Below are 14,007 nucleotides of genomic sequence, written 5' to 3' on the forward strand. Positions count from 1 at the left end.
GTATATCTAAACTTGTGCAGATCCGTGCAAACCATGAAATAATTTTCAGATAGTTAAACAGAGATGAAAAATGCTAATTTAAAGACTCGATTTTCAAAATTTTTAGAAACCATGTTCTCAATTAGACCGGTTTCTCTAATTTTAGTGAATCCAGTTTTACTCCGAATGTAATCAAGTTGAAGGTAAAATTTAAGGCAAAATTAAAATTCAAGAATCCACCAAAGTAAATATTATTTTCCATAGTACAACATCCAAATCCCCCGCCAGCCGTGAGCGCATTCCAAGCGCGCAGGTGTAAACCCAAAGTAACTCCACTATGGCACTTTTCAGGGAAAATAGCTTCTCGCGCTTAAAAAACCTTAATATTAGGGGGGTCGTTAATTATATCCCATTTTTTTTACTGAAACTGTGCAATTTAGGTGATTAAGTCAATATGCAAATCACCATTCAGACCCGAGTGCCAGGTCCTCCAAAGTGATCCATCTTCCAGGAAAGTTTTAGTATCTCTAATTGAACGGATTCTGTAGTGCGTAGGTTGAATTTGCCGTATCGGCAACTTTATGCCTATTCTCAAGCAGAAAGGGGCGAAAAAATTGGAAGCATATTAAAAAATAAATTTTCTTAACTTTGATTTGAGTTATCTTTGATAACTCTGATTTTAAAATAGAAATGCAGAGTGCTTGGAATATCTTCAAGACCGGAACATGAAGCGTAGCGATTAAGATTGCAGATGAACCTTGTACCCGGGAAATTATGCACAAAACCCCGATTTAAGATTATTCCGGTTTTTAGCATCAAATAAACTTAAATAAAACTTACATAAAACAGGATTTTGAATGTCCTTGTAGCACATCAAAAATTCGAGTGGGCATAATTTTTGAACTAATCTATAGTCTAGACCTTGATATACAAGCGGATTTAAATTAGGTATGGGTACCTGTTTTGCTTGCACCTGAAATTTTATCTATGCATTAACAATACACAATAAATGCTTAATTTCGTTTTTGAGACTGGCCAATAACGAGACTACCTCATTTTTCGTTAGGTAGTTCAATTTTCGTAAAATTAAAGTGTTAAAAGCTGCAGCTAAATAGTCTGAAATGTCGTAATTGTCGCCACCCGTTAAACAAATATGAGTTGAATGAACCCTAGAAGGCTCAATTAATAGAAAAATATTTTGTCCCAATTTTGCAATTCTAGTTATCCACAAGTCCTCACACCAGACGGAAAGTTAGGAAAGTCGAAAAATTATGCGAAATTTTGCAAGATATTCTTCTTACCAGAAATTTTGAGGATAGCCAACCTATCTGCCTCCGTGCAACTAGGCTTCAATACGGTTCCCTTAGATCATGTGTACATTGCAGAATACTTCTGTATATAAAAAGGCCAACTTAAGTGGAAAAAGCTGCTGTTGCACTTTTGTGAATAGAGCTATGTAGAATAAGAAAATGCTGCAAGGAATAGATAATATTTTGCCAAAAATGAGTCAAAAGTAGGGCACACATTATTTTTCGTCATTCGACAAATGTGCTACAAGTAACTCCGGAATTATTTATGGTCCAGAAAAGAAAAGGAATTAGTTTGGTTGAAAATAGTTAGATCGATTGAGAAATGAAAAAAGAGAGAGTAGACGAAAAGAAGAATATTGTACAAGGAAAGCATGATTATTCCATAAAGTCTGACAGAAAAAATTGACACTGAAACTGTGCTATTTAGGTAAATATGAAAATCAGCATTGTGAACCGGATGTCAGATTTTGAAAATTGTCAGTATTTACCTAATTATTTGAAACGAAGGAACTAAATACGTCCTTTAGGGTAATGTAGCGATATTAAATTATGAAGGTTAAGATATTTCATTTACAAATGGGATTTGGTATTTTCCCATTTTCTTAAGTTCTTCTTACATAAAACTGTATTTTTAGTTAGTTAGCTTAGTGACACAAGCAATGAAAAACGCATTAAATCATCCGAATTTGTGCTGACTCAACGGTAACGAGTCGGATTTCCTATAAGTTAACCAATTTAGGGATCGAAATCAATTCCCGTCTGTTACATAAAAATTGTAATTTTTTATGGCAAAAATTCCTTTGAGGCAAATTAGTTTGCAGGACATGTGTCAACCGTTAGTAAGGTGACGATATTGCAAACAAAATTTCGGATGAAATATAATGAATTTGGAATGAATTATAGCTAGACAAATGAAGCTGATAAATAATTTCCAAACATAACTGACGATAATTTCCAAACACAAACATAATCCACGGAAGATTGGAGCGTATGCTCAACTCACCTGTTTGTAGATTACAGCCAGTAAAGAAAATGTGACGAAAATAATGTAAAAAAAGCTCCCCGATTAGAATCCAAGGTTGACAATTGCAGATTGTCCCCGTAATTGAAAAAAAGATGCGTAAATCTATATACCAGACGTTCAGAATAAGCACTACCAAAACCCTGTTATTTCCAGCAAGTTCTGGTTAATTGTAATGACGAGTGTGATAAAATAGTGCATCATCTCCATCACTTGGACACGGTCATGATAAGTGCACCTTGGACCAAGCCGGGTATGCGGCACATGATGCATCGTAGTCACAGCGTGTAGGTAAAAATATGTAGCCAGTCCCAGTGAGAAAACGTGAACTAGGAAATTTAATAACTGATAGTCGCGGGACAGCATATGTACATAAGTACTTACTTACGAATTGGATAAACTAGCTCAACTTTATCGACTTTTTTGGGGGGTTGAGTACACTTTCGCTGCTAGAGATTTTGCACACAGAGTCCAGAAGGTGCATAGAATAATCAGGGTTCGGAAAAACCCGGGGTTTTACTCTGAAAACAACTACCCCGGGGTTTTACTGTGTTTTACTGGGTTTTACTGGGTTTTGGGGTTTTACTGTGTTTTACTGGGTTTTACTCAATGTTTGGGGTGAAGCAATCAATCTTACAATGTTACGTCAATTTGTTACATTAATGAATTTTATCAAGATTTACGATAAAACTTCAATTCAAAATGCCAGGAACACAAGACAAATACGAATTTGATCAAATTCCAAGTTAAGCAGTAAATTCTGATTTTTAGATCATAAACAAAAATTCGAAATAAATATAGAAATTTACCGGATATTAATCAGAGTACTTAATTCGATTTAGATATGCACCTGCAAACTGATTCTACTGATTTATCTATTTTAATTTTAGAGAAAACTGAGTAAAACCCGAGTAAAACCCAGTAAAACCCAAGTAAAACCCCTTTAACATAGTAAAACCCGCTGGGTTTTATTAATTTACGACCCAGTAAAACCCAATGAAACCCCTAAACCCCAACCCAGTAAAACCCGGGGTCGGAATACCCTGTACAATGTACATAAGTTTGCTAATCCTGCTCTGATTCGTATACTAATGACTCATTAGTAATGAGGGTTATGCAAGGCAAGATTAGAGGACATGTCGCTATTTACCCATGTGAAACCAATTAAAACCCCTGGGTTGCAATTTTTTGTTAAAACCTTGGAGTTTTCTGAACCCTGATTGATAAAATTTTTTTACAAATACATTAAATCATACCTTTGTTGTGATACATACAATCCAAACGGACCAGTAATTAAATTTTAGGTGGGTAGATACGTAGATGTGACCAATGCTAATTCAACGGTAATGAGTAGCATTTCCCAGAAACCTGCAAATTTGACAATCAGTTCAAGTTTTATCCTTAAAAAAATTGTATTTTTTATTATAAATATTTTGATTACTGAGAAATATTTGTTATCAAATCGCTAGCAATATTTGTACAGTTTAGAAATAAAATTAGTAACAGGGTCTGAGTCCAAGTATAAAAACATTCAAAATCGGGCGATTTTGATGGTTTTGGCAATTTTCATTAGGAACACCAGTTTTGGTTTTTCTTGTTGCAAACAAGATTAGTATTGGTATAGCAAATTAAAAGAAAATCAGGGTTTTCCGATTAAAAAATAGGAAAACGTGTTTTTAGATGCTTTAGGGACACGTGTAACTACCGAGAAATTATTATTGATTAGCTTGAAAAACCCGCGAATTAACCAAATGTAGACTTCGTGTCGTGAAAAGGAGTCCTGAAAAGTCCCGGGGAAAATACGTTCAAGTCTAATCTAGTGTTCACGCAGAGATATCCATTTTTCCCGCCGATTTAAAGCGATGTATTCGATTTTATCATGTGGAAATCACGTGGTTACCAGTGAAACCTATCCTACCACCAAATATCCTATTTTGGTTTTTATATTTTCCAATAAAATAAATAGCCCGAGCCTCGACTTTTCCCTTATGTTCACCTGTTTCAAAATTATATATGTTGGATCAGCCATAATTTTAATTGATTTGTTTCACCAATTTGTGTAGTCTCGAATTAAATATACCACGTGTGAAGTAAAGTTTTTAAACTTTTTACAATATCCTCTTCCCGAGTTAAATCAATTTGCAGTATGAACAAATTAAATTATAACTTCGGATATGTATGCATTTATCAGAAATGGCGAATGTGTAAAGTATCTAACACAATTCTGTGGTAAAGATTTCACTATTAGTTACAACATTTCGCCTACTATACGTATAAAATTACGAAGGTTAACATCTTAACAAATGGGATTTGGTATTTTCCATTTTTCTAAATAAAATCCTTTTAAAACCGCATTTTTAATTAGTGATGCAAAGTCATGAAAACCACTTCCATTATGAAAATCAGAACTGTTGTTACCTGTTTATATATGTATGTGGATCCATTCAAAACATTAAGTAATTTTAAGATAAACAGACATGAACAATTCTACTTTAAAGATTTCCGATTTTAAAACTTTCTCAAAATCAGGTTTTAGATTAGACCGATTTTTCCAATTTTAGCGAATAAAGTTTTAGTCCAAGTTAAAGCTAGAGTATAAGAAAAAGTTAAAATTAGAGAATCCTCCAAAGTATTCTTTTCCGTACTACAGCATCCAAATGGCAGTCACGCCCAGCTCTGCCAGCCGTGACTGCATTTTAAGCGCGTAGGTGTAAACTAAGATTAACTCCATCACGGCACTTTTGAGGGAAAATAGCTTCTCGCGCCCTTTGCTAAGTTGGCAATAGGGGAAGATGAGAGTAATCCACAAATAATTTGATATATGTATGTTCGACAAATAATTGAAATCTATGAATTTTAAGTTCCCGTACATGATTTCCGTCATGAGGTCAAGTATTTAGTGGCTGACGAGATCCTATACGAATTCGATTAGCCAAACCAAACTCTCCCGTACAAATTGTACCTTGTACCTCGAGCTACTTATATGTACGTATTTAAGACTGTAGATATTGTAAACTTAAATATTACGTATTAGCGTAATATTAACGTGGCGTATGTACATTTTAAGGTCCACGATACCTTCCATACTGTTTGATGAATTTTCTTTCACTCATAATTCCAACCTAGAAATGTAGCATCAGGAATAATATGTAGTCTTATTTCACCTTTTGGCGAACAGCTTCACGTTCGACTTTCCTTGATCTGGACCAAGTTAGAGACTGCAGTTACCCGTGATCTTACTATATTGTAGAATATTTATCAACTTTTAAGAGGGTGTATCTATATACACTATTGGATAAAATATTTAAGACTAAATAATAACTCATCTAGATACATATGCACATACATTTTTCTAATTTTTCTACTATTCTTGGATTACTGAGTTTTCACATAATTAGGGAACAAATTATGAAAAATATTTAAATTCAGAGGAGTTTCTGGTACTTTTGTACATATATAGGTCCATGCGAACCATTAAAAAATTTTTGGGCATGCTAACTCAACAGTACCGAGTCACACTTCTCATATTTAAGTTTAACAATTTAGGGAGCCAAATGAATCCTAGTCAATGAAAAAATTGTAATTTTTCCTGACAAAAAACTTCTTTTAAGTCAAAGTATTTAATCAGGGAACCGTGTCAAGCACGTGTTTAAAAACCTGCTAAGGTGACAGCAAAAATTTTTATTGAAAATTTCCAACCTTCGGTTTGAATGTAACGTTCAATCTCCTGTTCTTGACTCAAATTTAGTTTTATGTATCACTTTCAATACAAGTATGTATAGTGTTTAAAGGAGTTTGGTTGGAAAATGCAAAACAATGAGGGGAAATTACGCCACAAATATTTCGAACCATGGCTACCCAAACTTCTAGCGTGAAGAGGCAACAGGGCGTGACTTCAAAAATCAAAAATGCATAATATTTTGCACATCTTAAACCCTCTTCGAATTTGAAGCATCAAGGACAAAGTTACACCACCTAGGTCATTCAAAACCGGAAGATGAAAAAAAAACCGTCTCTAATTATTCCGGTTTTAGCAATTTTGGATGCCCTAATAACACGTGTACTTATGTACCTAATTGGCCGACCGCCAATATGTGAGAGCAATTTGTGATTTTATATTTCCAAAATTCGCCGCTAAAGCTTCTTTCCTTTCTGCCTGATGGATGTACACTCGTTTCGAAACTACATATTTTTCTCAACGACTTGGATTAATCAGTCTCCAATTTCTTTTATTCCCGAATTTTACTTTATTTTACGTCTGCAGTAACTTGTTGGAGTTAGTGTGAACGTTCAGAAAATGTAAACGGTATCCTTGCATGGTCTGTCTCTGGCTAAAATGTTTCAGTTACCTCGAAATGAGGGTTGAAATTACTTGTTGGGCTCACCCAGTGTATTGCGGTTCAATACATATGTACATTCCACAAGGGAAGTTAAACAAGCTTTTGTCCAGATTTTGTAATTTTAGCGATCCAAAAGTCTAAATTTCAGATTGAAAGTTAGAAAGGTCCCAAATTTGTTTAGAAAGTCGCCTTGCTAGAAAAATTTTATTGAGGACCGTCAACCTATCTGCAGCTGTGCAACTAGGCTTTAATATTTGCCTAGATGTGTAAAGTGGACATTGCAGAATACGTAAAAACTATCAACTCAAATAGAAAAAGCTGTTGCTGCAGTTTAGTAAACAGAGTTACATACGTAGAATAAGAAAATGCTGCAAGGAATGGACAGTATTTTCCCGAGAAATGAGTCAAAATTAGGGTAGAAATTATTTTGCGTCATTCGGCAAAAGTGCTACAAGTAACTGGGGAATTATTTATGGTCCAGATAAGAAAAGTTAGTTTGGTTGAAAATAGTTAGATCGATTGCAAAATTAGAAAAGAGAGAGTAGATGAAGGAAATTATATATTTATATAATTCCATTTTTACAAATGGGATTTGACATTTTCCCTGTTTCTTAAAAATTCTTTTTCTTAACATTTTTTCCCTCTTTCTTCCACATAAAATCGTGTTTTTAATTAGTTTAGTGACACAAGCAAATTTAACTCATAGGAATTTGTGCTGACTCAAAGGTAACGAGTCGGATGTTCCATAAATTAACTACTTAATTTAGGGATTGCAATCAATTCTCGTCTGTTAAAAAATGGTAATTTTTAATGACAAAAAACCACTTTGAGACCAACTAATTAGCTAGGCATACATATATCAACCGTTAGTAAATAAGGTGACGATATTGCAAAAATAGTTTCGGATGAAATATAAAGAATGAATTCGAATGAATTCCATATAGCCAGATAATTGAAACTGTTATTTTCAAACCTATGTTTAACTATCCAAGGAAGATTGATGCGTACGTACAACTCACCTGTTTGTAGATTACAGCGAAATGATAATGTGGCAAAGAAAATCCCCGAATAGAATCCAAGGTTCACAATTGTAGCTTATCGCCATACGTGGAAAAGGATGTGTAAATCTGCAAGACGTCCAGCATACCCACTACCAAAGTGTGGTTATTTCCAGCAAGTTCTGGTCGATCGTATTGATGAGTTTTCTAAAAATAATGAACCATCTCCAGGACTTGGATACGGTCGTGATAAGTGCAACCTGGACCAAGCCCGGTGCATACATATGTGTGACATGATGTCAGCGTCGGAGCCTTGTAGGCAAAAATGGTTAGTTCCAATGAGAAAACGTATACTACTTAGGGAATTTGTAGTCTTAGGACAGGACACGAATCGGAATTGCAAACAATGTCAACCATATCGACTCTGTTGGAGAGTTCGCATAGAAAAAGAAATTCGTGTAGAAACATCTCGAAAAATATGGAATTTTGTTGAAAAATTTACCAAGAAAATCATCGTTTTATTTTTGCAAAACTTGCCCACCTTTTACGTAAATTTTGTAGAGTTATGTAATCTTAAACAATCTTAAATGCATACTATAATCCTTGGGTAAACCATGGATTTTAAGGTAAGGTATTTTAAGGTATTTTAAGGTAATTCAAATTCGCCCATTGCATACTGTAGAATATCCACGAAGGCTAAAACCGAATTCTGGGAATACGAGTAAACCATGACCCCTTCGCTCCATTCCTAGTCCATTATAAACTTTTTCAGTTGCTTCCAACGAGAAACTCATCAAGTTTTTAGTGGGTGGCTAGACCTTTTGACCAGTGTCGAAAATTCGGGAAGAACGTTTGATAAAACTATTGCAAAATGTACTTGCCAAGTTATGACAAATGAATCACGTCCGGTCAAAATAATTCGAGAATTTCAAATTAAAATAGTCCACAGAACGGATTTGGTATTATCCGTTGTTCTCAAATTCAAATTTGCTCTTACTAGGTATACTATTTAGGTGGGTGGAGAGTTCAGATATCCGACTATATGCAACTATTGCACACTATATCGGTATGAAACAATATGCAAAAATGTCCGTGTTAAAATCACTTTTGAAAAAGTAATGACGATTTTAGTGACGCAATTCTAGGAATTTTCTCAATGCTTTTACGAAGGTGAAATTTTTGCTTTTGACCTTTACGGATTACACTCTCTCTTCACTTCTGGCGGAGTTATTGTTTCGCTACGGTTCTAATCATTGTCCAAAACAGCCGTCAAAAATGTCCGAAATGAACAAAAAGTGTCCAAAATAGAAAATTGGCAAAATGTTGCAATTTCATTGTTACATTTTTCTGCAAATCTAGGCACATATATTTCACTCTTCTTGTTGTTTTGAGCATTTATATGGCATAATTTGGAATTTCTTGCTTAAATATGTTTTTTTATGAGAAATTACGAAATTTTCCGAATAATGCTGTATTACACTTCAAAATTCTCATAAATAATGGGAGATTGCATATCTTAGCAATTATTTGCAACAAATAGTGATACCTAAAGAAATTTTAACATTTTAGCCCCTTTTACTTTTTGTCCATTTTGTCCATTATGGACGGTTGTTTTGAACAATAATTAGAACCGGAGCGAAACAATGTCACCGCCAGAGGTGGAGAGATAGTGTAGTCGGTAAAGGTCAAAAGCAAAAATTTCACCTTTGCTAAAGCATTGAGAAATTTCGTAGACTTGCGTCATTAAAATCCTCATTACTTTTTCAAAAGTGATTTTAACACGGAAATTTTTACATATTGTCTCAAACTGATATAATGTGCAATATTTGCATATAGTCGGATATCTGAACTCTCCACCCACCTAAATAGTATACCTAGTTAGAAGATACATATTTATTTTTCTAACCCTATACATAAAGTGGATAACAAAACACGTCAAATCATAGACTTATAAATCTATGTACGATCTGTCCGAACCATTAACTAATTTTTAATTGCCAATTCAACGGTAATGAGTAGAATTTCCCAAAAGCCAATAAGTTTAACATTGAATTCGAGTTTTATCCTGCAAAAAATTCTTATTTTTGTTACTATAAACTTTCCTTTGGGACAATTTAATTAGATCTCAAGCACTTGAAAACCTTGAATAAAACAATGGGAGGAGACCACTGAGAAATATTGGAAACCATTGTTAGAAATATTCATACAGTATAGAAATACCATTTGGAACAAAGCCTGACTTCAAAAATAAGGTTGGCGATACAGATAACATTCAAAATCGTATGATTTTGAAAAACCGGTTAAGATTTTTGAGATTTTAGCAATTTTCCTTACAAAAACAAGGTTCGGATTCCCTTGTTGCACGTACCGGTTATACTGCTTTAACTGACATTTCATTGCAGTGAAGTTCCATGTTTCACATTCATATTGACGTGAATGTGAAGCCTGTCTACATACATCTGTTTTAACATGCTGTGAGATCCTTTAAACAAACAAAGAAACTGTTACTTATGAAATTAAATAGTTGAAACGATTAAGATTTTATCCATCTGATGATAAATAATAATAGGAACAGAACAGAACACTAAACTGAAAACCAAGATTGGGCACGATTTCGATTGAAAATGTTTGAAAGCTCGTCACGATATCCAATTTGCTGATTTCTATCGAGTGTGATCTTACAAGGGAAACCTCCGAGGTGCCGGTTGAATCCAGGGTTCCCACCTATACCAAAATGACCACAATATGCGATTTATGACGTAAAGTGAAAGAATTTACGTGTAAACGCTGATGTAGACGAACGGGTGTTCCCAGTAGAACGGGCTTTGTAAATAGTCGCAAGTGTAAAACCAGAATAACTTCGTTACGGCATTTCTAACCACTGACATGGAAAATAATTTCTCGTGCCCTTTCCCGATTTGGTAGTAAGTAGGTCAAAATCAACGTCATCCAAATGCTCACAAATAATCTGATATATACATAATTGAAATCCAAGACAAACGAAGTCAAGCATTTAGTGCCTGATGAGATCAATACGAGTAAATCGATGAGATGTGTAGTCAAACCACCCTTTCCCGTACAAATTGTAGCTTGTACGAGTTAATTATTTGAGACTGAAGCTACGGTATGTAAAGGTATCAGGCAAATATTACGAATCACTTGTGACCTTTTTAGTTAACCAACCTGTGTCAAAAAACTATAAAATTTATCGGTTTCTCTCAAATTAAGAATTATGCTGATTCTATAGCGAAAAAATGTAACTTTTCATGCCCACGATGCTAAGGAGGACAACCCTTCACCGACAGAATGACCGATCTTGATGCCCTTTGGATATGTTGTAGTCCTAGGTGAGTCTAGCAAAAGTGAAGAAGGATTTTATTCCATGGCCCCATTTGCGCCCGCCACACCCACTCAAAGGTGCGAAAATACCCTGTTTTGGTTCATTAAAAAAATCACCAAAAATCCAATTTTGGTCGGATTTTCACAATTTAAGCATTTTTGTGACCTTAGATAGTTGCTTTATCATATCCAATAGCAAACTCAACTTTTTTGAAATTTTGATTTTTTCGAAATCCACGAAATTTTCGAAAATATTCAAAACATTAAAAAAATTGAAATTCATGTCGGATATGATAAAACAACTATCTGGGATCAAAAAGGTGCAAAAATTATCAAATTATCATTAAAAATGGATTTTTGGTGAATTTTTTAATGCGACCAGTTTGGAGTGGGATTCCTCTTTGAGTGGGTGTGGCGGGCGCAAATGGGGCCATGGAATAAAATCCTTCTTCACTTTTGCTCAACTCACCTAGTGCTACAACATATCCAAAGGGCATCGAAATCGGTGATTCTGTCGGTGAAGGGTTGTCTTCCTAAGTCGTGGATACCTCGTAGATATACATTTGTTATTTATTTTTGCGACATTTTTTAACTAGTGTGACATGTCACAAATGAAAAATTATCTATATTATCGACTGCCGTGCACGATTTTCCTCACGGCCACGGTATTTTTTAACAAAGAAAGGTTACAGGTTTAAAATTACTACCGCTACGAAAAATCGAAAACTGAATTCCCATCTGCAAATCTAAACTCCGTGCGTGCATATGCATCTTTTAAATTTTAAAATTTTAATCCGCCATTATTCTAGGTGTTTACGTAGATATTTTGCGCAATCTTTATTAAGTCTAGAACTTTATTTTATACCAGGGTAAAATAATATTTCTCAGCTTTTAACAGTGTGCACACTGTTAGACATGGTAAGACTAACTAAAAGTGTGTAACTCGACTGAAATACTTTCAATTTTCGAATGAATTATAGTCAAATGATTGGAATTGTTATTTCCAAGCATATCCATAAATAACCATAGAAGATCGGTACGTATGTAAGTACGCAGGTATATGTATATGCATAAAGCCAAAATTTACAAACGATACTCACCTGTTTATAGACTCTCGCCAGCATTTATGTATAATGTGACAAATTAAATCCCCGAATAGAATCCAAGGTTCACAATTGTGAATTATCTCCGTAAGTGGAAAATGATGTGTAAAGCTGGCAGCCATCCAGCATACCCAATATCAACTGGGGACTTATTTCCAGCAAGTTCTGGTCGATTATATTGACGAGGATTCTAAAATAATGAACCATCTCCAGGACTTGGATACGGTCATGATAAGTGCACCCTGGACCAGGCCGGGTATTGATCGTGTGACACGATCAATCGTAGTCACACCCGTGTAGTCCGAGTTTTTCGGGCATGCCCTGCCCAGACCAGCCCACGTGGGCATAGGCATGGGCCGGACTGGGCATTCTTTTTCTGCTTCAAAAATTACTGAGCGAATAACGTGACAGGAATAAACTAATGAATTTGATATTTTATCAGACTTCTAGTTGCATTAATTGGCCGCGTGAAAAAATTTAATTTTTCACGCCCATCCGCTTTTTGCGGTAAAATTGTAAAAATTTTAATGTAAGTGATTCTAAATGAGTATCTACAATTCATAGAAACTACTCGGAAAATATGGAATTTTGAAGACAAGTTAGCCAACATTTAATTTAAAAAAAACTTGCCCACCTTCTAAGCAAATTTAGCCGATTTGATCAGAATGTTGAATATTATAATCCTTAGATAACCCAAAGAGTATAATATGACAGAAATTCGCCCATTGCAGTGTTTAATATCCATGAAGGCTAACCCCGAAATCCGGGGAAGCCGGGTAGCCCTTCGCTGCATTGACTCCCAATCAAGAATATTTTCTCATCCAAGAAACTCATCTTTAGTCTTTAGTGGATGGACGATACATTTATGGCCCACCCATTCCAGTAATCAAAGATTAAAGCAACTAACCAAAAAACGTAACCAGTGTCAAAAGTTTGGGAACAATGTTTAAGAAAATTGTCGTTTTTTGCCCATTTGTGACAAATAAATTATGTACACATGATTAAAATAATTAGCGGATTTAAAATTACAGTTAATTTTAAAAAATATGTTTTTAAAATCGGATTTGGTATTATCCGTTGTTCAACATAAAATTCAAATCGGCTTTTAAATGATATCTAACCGTATAAAGTAGATATTAATAAATACGTCAAATCATAGACTGTGGCACGATCTGTGTTAACCACTAATTAATTGTTCGTTGGGTAGATATTAAAATGCTAATTCAACGGTAATGAGTAGCATTTCCCATATATATGTACATATTCCAGAAACTTTAAGCATCAGTTCTACCGGATTTGCTGATCTAATGTTTCCATCTTATGTTTCCAAATTACAATCACGCATGATTTTAAGCCATTGGTTACCGTAATTTTTAAAAAACTCGATTTGTATTTATTTTAAATGGTGGGACATAACATGTGTCAACTTTTAGGAGTGTCTATTTTGCGATCAAGACGATCTGCGATCAAATGTTTAATATCTTCAAAAGGGATGTACTGCAAACGGTAGATAAGGTGATACTCTGGGGCAAAGAATAAATCATTTTTAGGATTTAATGCTTCCTATTAAATAAATAAGAAATTAGAAAACATTGCTTACTTGAGTACTATTTAATTATTTACTTCGACTCGACTTTAATAAGCAAGTAACGAACTAAACTCAACTACTTATTGAATATGTCAATCTGCTGGTAATCAAACAGAATTACAGGATTTTGTTTAATTTAGTTTTACAAAATCATATATGTATGAATTCCATAAAGAAATTTTTCCGATACAAAATGCGAACAGCTTCACGTTCGAGTTTCCTTGATCTGAACCATGTTCGAGATTGGAGTCACCCATGATTTTACATAAACGTATTGTACAATACTTGTCAACTATTTAATCTGGGTTAGAATATGGTTTGAATTGCTG

The sequence above is a fragment of the Folsomia candida genome, unplaced genomic scaffold (genome assembly GCF_002217175.1).
Source record: "Folsomia candida strain VU population unplaced genomic scaffold, ASM221717v1 Fcan01_Sc027, whole genome shotgun sequence".
Lineage (NCBI taxonomy): Eukaryota > Metazoa > Arthropoda > Collembola > Entomobryomorpha > Isotomidae > Folsomia > Folsomia candida.